The 6,337-nt window shown below is 39.7% G+C and overlaps 1 long non-coding RNA gene across 1 annotated transcript; it reads right to left on the bottom strand.

Annotated features, from left to right (window-relative positions):
* Positions 1–1,480: 1,480 nt before the first annotated feature.
* Positions 1,481–5,281, bottom strand: LOC143853533 (uncharacterized). The gene is made up of 2 exons (XR_013237160.1): positions 5,177–5,281; positions 1,481–1,980 (listed from the first exon to the last, which is right to left on the bottom strand). It is a non-coding gene; the product is annotated as an uncharacterized LOC143853533 (long non-coding RNA).
* Between the last annotated feature and the right edge of the window lie 1,056 nt (positions 5,282–6,337).

The raw sequence follows: 6,337 nt of genomic DNA, 5'->3' as shown, positions 1-6,337 counted from the left end.
TACCGGCTGTTGCCTTCTTATACTGATTCTCTTACCGTGACCAAGTCACCTCTTCAGGGTTTTTAACTTGGCGGACCGCGCTAGCCTTAACTTTTGCCTGAACCACCTTTCTAGGTTTTCAATCCAGCAGGCTATCCCCTTAGCTTTTGCCTAAGCCGCCCTTTCGGGTTTTCAACTTAGCAGGGGAATGATCTTAAATTTTGCCTAGACCGCCCTTTCAGGTTTTCAGTCTAGCAGATCTTCAAACTCCGTTATTTTTCTTATTCATCATCATTTCATTTTTTTATTGTATCTCAGGACCTAGCTCATTAGTTCTGAACACCAGAAGGACTTTTATAGGTAGGATAGGGCTTTTCAAAGAATGGCTTAAGGCTCAACAAAGATTTCGACCGAACCTGTGAACAGGTCGCCTACATATCCCAAGGTAGGAATCAGGTCGTGTGTAGTTCAGGGCGAATGCCCCTAGTTTGAAGATAAATTGTTTGATTTTTTTTTCCTTTTTTCTTTTCTTTCTGGAACAATTAACTTCTCTTCTTTTGGAACTTGTCCCTCTCTTTTTTTTTTTGAAAGGATTGAATTTCTTTTCCTTTTTGAATCGACCGAACTCGGTTCAACCGAGTTGCCTACGTACCCCAGTATAGGGATCAGGTCTCGCGTAGTTCGGGGGAATGCCCCAAGTTTGATGGGTTTTCAAGAAAATTTGATTTAGGCTCGAAGGGTTTGCAAATCGGTATTCTTTTGACATTGGGTTTTGATTTTGGGATTTAATCGGCCAAAGGAGGCCTTTCGATGTTCAGATTGGGAATCGATCTAGGTTACTAGAGTCCCTCTGGTACTGATTATTTTTTTTTTCTCTTTTGTTTTTTTTTTTTTCGCGGAGTTTGACGGCATTTCCAGGTAAGAGATAATGGATCTTCTTCTTTCAAGATTCTAATACGTGCTTTTGACTTTCATAGAGCGAAACTTGTTCTTTGACATCCTACATCTATGGATTCGTACTCTCGATATCTGATGATCACTTTTCATTGTTTGCTCTTGAACTTTTCATCTTGAATTTGTTGGCTTTATGAATTTGAGAACCAAGGTCATTGATTGGAAATATGAAAGTTGTTTCCACTCTATGCCCCTTGTATAGCATATATCTTCTCACTTTCTTCATTTTCTTTGAGCTTTCCATCTATGTCTTGCCCCTGGTATCGGTTGTAGCTTTTCTAGACAATCTTCTTATTCTTGAAATAATTTTATCAATTCTTCACACTCTTTAGAGGGTAATGTATTTTCAATCGGCATTCACTGAATCAAAGTTTCAGTGCCAGTGTTTATCATTTCAATTTCATCTTTGAAAGGTTGGGATTGGCGCTCCTCCTCTCGTTCAAGTAATTGCTGTGACTCAAGTGGAGTTTCGTCAATTTTGTCCTCATTTGAGGAGGGAGTCTTATTTTAAGATCAGAAGCACACTTAAGAACAGACACAAGTGAACTTTTTGGAACTGACTGAAATTTTATTTAAAGAAAAGCTATTACATCAGACGACCTATCCTGAACATGCTCACGATTCACAACTCTAAATAAGAAAGAGAAACAGAAGACAACTTGCCTGGACTAGGCATTGACCTTTAACTGTAAGACCGGACTCAACAATTATACTGACCATGATGACTGACTCAACATAAAATAGTAAGTGACTAAAACTTTAACTGCTGCAACTGTTTGGCGTTGAAGGCTCGGCGAAGGCTGGTTCGTTCTGAACATCATCATGGCTGATACTTTCAATTTTGGACAATGATGACTGATTCGCATAGGGAAATGCCCCTAGCTCAATGATTCTGAGAGTGAACTCTGAAGGACTTAGCAAAATAATCTTGAAAAAGGTAGCCCCTAGAGGAGGAACAGACCAGGGGTACAAGCAAGATTGGATTATCTGGACCAGGCATGATCAGATCATGAGAACGCATAATCGAAAGATTGTGAGATTCTGCATCTGCCAGTTAGGGGATGGCATGAAGATACGATCGAATCGTATGACAGAAGAACGAAAGACGCACGATCAAAAGATTAGATGAGATAGCATAAGATTGCTTTCAACGGATAGATCATGAATGACTAATCCTATGAGATTTTTGGAAATGATGGGATTTATATCCTAACCCAAAGGGAAATTTTTTTTTTTTTTCACATTTTATCAGTGTTACCTGAAGGCATCAACCCTAATCCTAATCTATCGGAGTGGAGAGAGAATCTCGACTCATGCCTTTGTTCGTGTATCTAAGGACCGATCGTAGCCATTGGAAGATGGACTACGGCCTAATCTAGACACAAATAGGTAGAATATCCTAAACTAGGCTCACACACGTGATGCACATGTGTTCGTATATTACATGCATGTGTGGGTTAATCTAGGAGTAAGGCCAAGAGTTCCCTTAGCGCGAATCCATGTTCGATATACTGTACCAGTGTCCGGCGTATCAGTACGTGAACAAGGGATCCGTTTACGTACCATAAAGGTACTAGGCTAAGGGTGGAATGCTTCTCTAGCACAGAGGCACCAGGTGATGAAATCCCAGTCAACCATGCTAGATAACACTCCGGGTTCCTAAAATAGGACGTGTGTGCACGTGAGATGCAAGGGTTTAGATGCAAGTGATGTAAGTGTGTGCAATAAGTTCGCGCGATCTATGATGCCTTCAGGTTTTGTTAGATTAAGTTTGAGTAAAATGTGATGAGAAAATAAAACAAGACAAACTAATCTGACAAGTATACAAGAGATAGAGTTCTTATGAGCCAGTTAAATTAAATTCAAATGAATTATCTTTTGGAATTTTAATGAAGTTAGGTGATCCCCAGCAGAGTCGCCAGACTGTGGTACCCTGATCCCGCGAGAGGGGCGTGGGGCGAGCCGCCGCGCTCTCTTTCTTGGTCTCTCGTATCCACGCGATTGGCGTGTGCATTTTATTATTGATTTGAATTAATCTTTCCTGTGAACTTGGGATCACTAAGGCAATCCGAATTCCACACGAAAGAGACTGACAGAGTCGCCACCTAGATGTGGGATCTAGGACCCGTAATTAACCAGAAATCTAGACTCGCTACCTGGTTACGAGAATGGAAGGTATGGGGAGTTATCCACCACATGCACCATTCTTGCCCGATAATCGGTCTTCGATTCCAAAAGCTAACTCTTTTAAATTTATTTTAAATGGCTCATTCAACTCTATGTTAATGTGCGAACTAAGTGACATGCATCCTATGATCTAATTTCAATGTGAATCCTAAATGTGTATCTTGATTTATTAATTTGTCTGGATTCAATCTAAGTGAAAGTTCTCCTAAAATTCTAATTTCATGGAAAGTCCTAAGTGATTTGATTAAGCATTTACAAGAAAATTAATATACAAAACACCACAATTTGTTTGTGGTGCCGACTCGCGGGTGGTATGCCATCAGACATCCAAGCTGCCTACGTACCCAAGCCTCACTGGGATCAGAGTCGACGTAGTTCGGTGCACCTAAGCTAAGTTACATATGCCTAACTCAACTAAGACACCGACCTAGACGGGATTGACTGTTTCAACAGTTTTAAGAGAAGTTATTTAATTCAAGTTGAGGATTTTATTATCTTAGGATTTCATCGAAGATGCTATATGATTCTTATCTAAATGCAAGTTGTCCCTTAGACTAATGCAGGTTAGCCTACATCCTAGTTTACTAGGCTTGTCCTATGGAAAAGATCGGGTGACTAGTGTAACTAAACCTATGGCACGGTTGCTATACATAGCAAACGTCCGTGATGAGGCTGGACTCCTGACTCTAGGACTCCCTAAAACCTAAGACTCCCTAAAACTTAGGACACGACACGACACGACACCAGTGTTCCTAAATTGGGCTCTAAGGGTTCCTAAAGGAATTTTGAATCCACCGGCTCTTGGGAATCTCGAATTCTTTTGGGTTTGTGGAAACTTTTAGAGTTTTCTTGAAGCTTTTATTATCTGAAGGTATTTAGTGTGTTTGGTAGCTTTTAAAGTTGTTTATTTAGAAGGTTTTAGTTTCATTTGAAATTTTTAGTGGTCTTTTGGTTAATGGCTTTTAACGGATTTTTATCAGTGGATTTTAAATGGGTGAATTTTAGTTTTGTTAATTTTAGGTTGGATGTACTTTAGATTAATGTCTTTCGATTTTGGTTTGGAAAATGACGTTAACACAACCAAGTTTTGACAATTGCACAAATTCGACAAACCATTGACCATTAAAAGATCTGACAAATGCAGCCCACTAAAACTGTCGTAACTCTTTAACCGCTTGGCCAAATTCAACGTACAAACATGCGTTGGAAAGATCTTTTATAGGGCTACAACTTTGTAGTTCTCCATTGTTTGTAAATCTGTGATTTAGAGGTTCAAATTTGTGTTGCAAACAAAAGGACAGCAACATTAAACTGGAAATGCCTAAAGGTGTGCCGCAACCATTTTGGACTTAACTTTTTAACCGCTCGCTGTCTGATCTAGCACGAATACTCGTTGGAAACGGCACGAAAATATCTACGACTTTGTAGTTAACCATTTCCCACGATTCTGTTGTTTAGAGGTCGAAAAATCTGTTTAAAGTCTAACAGCTAGCACTATGACGGGAATGATATTGGCACCCCCATGTTTTCTTTTGATAGTTCTTATTTTTTTAGTGATTAAAAGACGGTGAATATGAAAAATGGCTTGAATGGGCCTGAGATTAGATTCAAATGGGATGTTTGAAAAAGGGGTTGTTTTTATCTACTTGGCAAGGTGGGGTATGGATATTGGGTTCTTGAGATTGAGTGGGGGCTGTTGTTATCAAATTGGAGTGGGGGCTGTTGTTATCAATTGAAAGATGGAGGTTTTGTAAGCCAAATTAAATGGGTTTTGATAATTCATGTAAAATTCAAGTTTTCTTTCTTGTAAATGTTCAAAATTTTTAATGAATTGTTTTCCCAAAAGAAATCTAAATTCCCTAACAAGCCAATGATTTCAACATCCCATCGCAAATAGGTTCTAATGACCCTAACACATTAATTATATTTAGCATAAGTGAGAACATGACCAAGGCCAAACTAGTACAAAATTAAACATGACATCAACCAAAATATACGCAAAACAACACTCAATCCTACAAATATAGAAAAGAAAATAAAATTCCAAAAGACATACCTTTTTGTAGACGATATTCCATGCAAACTTATGGAGAAGAGGGATTTGGTCTAGAGAGAGGGCTTGAATTTTCTAAGAGAGGGGTTCTCTCCTCTTTTCTTTTTTTTCCTCCTTTTCTTTGGTGAGATGAGAGGGTATTTATAGGAGAATGGGATAGGAGGTTAGGTGAGGTTAGGTGAGGTTAGGTAAGGTTAGGTGAGGTTAGGTGATGTTAGGTGAGGTTAGGTGAGGTTAGGTGAGGTTTGGATGGTTATGATGGGAGGAGAGGTTAGGTGAGGTTAGGTGAGGTTTGAATGGTTAGGATGAGAGGAGAGGTTAGGTGGTTTTGGATGGTTAGACCCAGGTCATGATCTGCCATTGATCTAACGATTTACGGAAATCGGGTCTCGGAATGGAATCAGGGTCCGGGCTATGAAGTGACCCTAGCTTATTTTGTCCCGATTGATGATCCGTAAAGTCAGATCAAGATATTAATGACCTAAAACATATAAATCAATGATAGAGGGGGTTCTCACATGGATTTAACACACTAATTTATTTGTTGATTAAAACAAAACAAAATGGGGTGTCTACAGGTATGCCATCAGACATCCAAGCTGCCTACGTACCCAAGCCTTACTGGGATCAGAGTCGACGTAGTTCGGTGCACCTAAGCTAAGCTACTTATGCCTAACTCAACTAGGACACCGACCTAGACGGGATTGACTGTTTCAACAGTTTTATGAGAAGTTATTTAATTCAAGTTGAGAATTTTATTATCTTAGGATTTCATCTAAGATGCTATATGATTCTCATCTAAATGCAAATGGTCCCTTAGACTAATGCAGGTTTGCCTACATCCTAGTTTACTAGGCTTGTCCTAGGGAAAGATTGGGTGACTAGTGTAACTAGACCTATGGCACGGTTGCTATACATAGCAAACGTCCGTGATGAGGCTGGACTCCTAACTCTAGGACTCCCTAAAACTTAGGACACAACACGACACGACACCATTGTTCCTAAATTGGGCTCTAAGGGTTCTTACGACGGAAACCATAATCCAATGGTTCCGAGAGACACGAGATGAATCGAGATGATGAATAGTGTGAGGGAATGGGAAAGATAGAGAAATGTGCGACTGAACTTGGGAGTGCCAAATTGCCTACGTACCCCGTGATGGGG

This window comes from Tasmannia lanceolata, unplaced genomic scaffold (assembly GCF_043159265.1).
Source record: "Tasmannia lanceolata isolate RefF3 unplaced genomic scaffold, GAP_Taslan_0.1 ptg000019l, whole genome shotgun sequence".
Classification (NCBI taxonomy): Eukaryota; Viridiplantae; Streptophyta; class Magnoliopsida; order Canellales; family Winteraceae; genus Tasmannia; species Tasmannia lanceolata.
The sequence above is the reverse complement of the archived record's forward strand: the minus strand, read 5'-3'. Positions and strand labels throughout refer to the sequence as shown.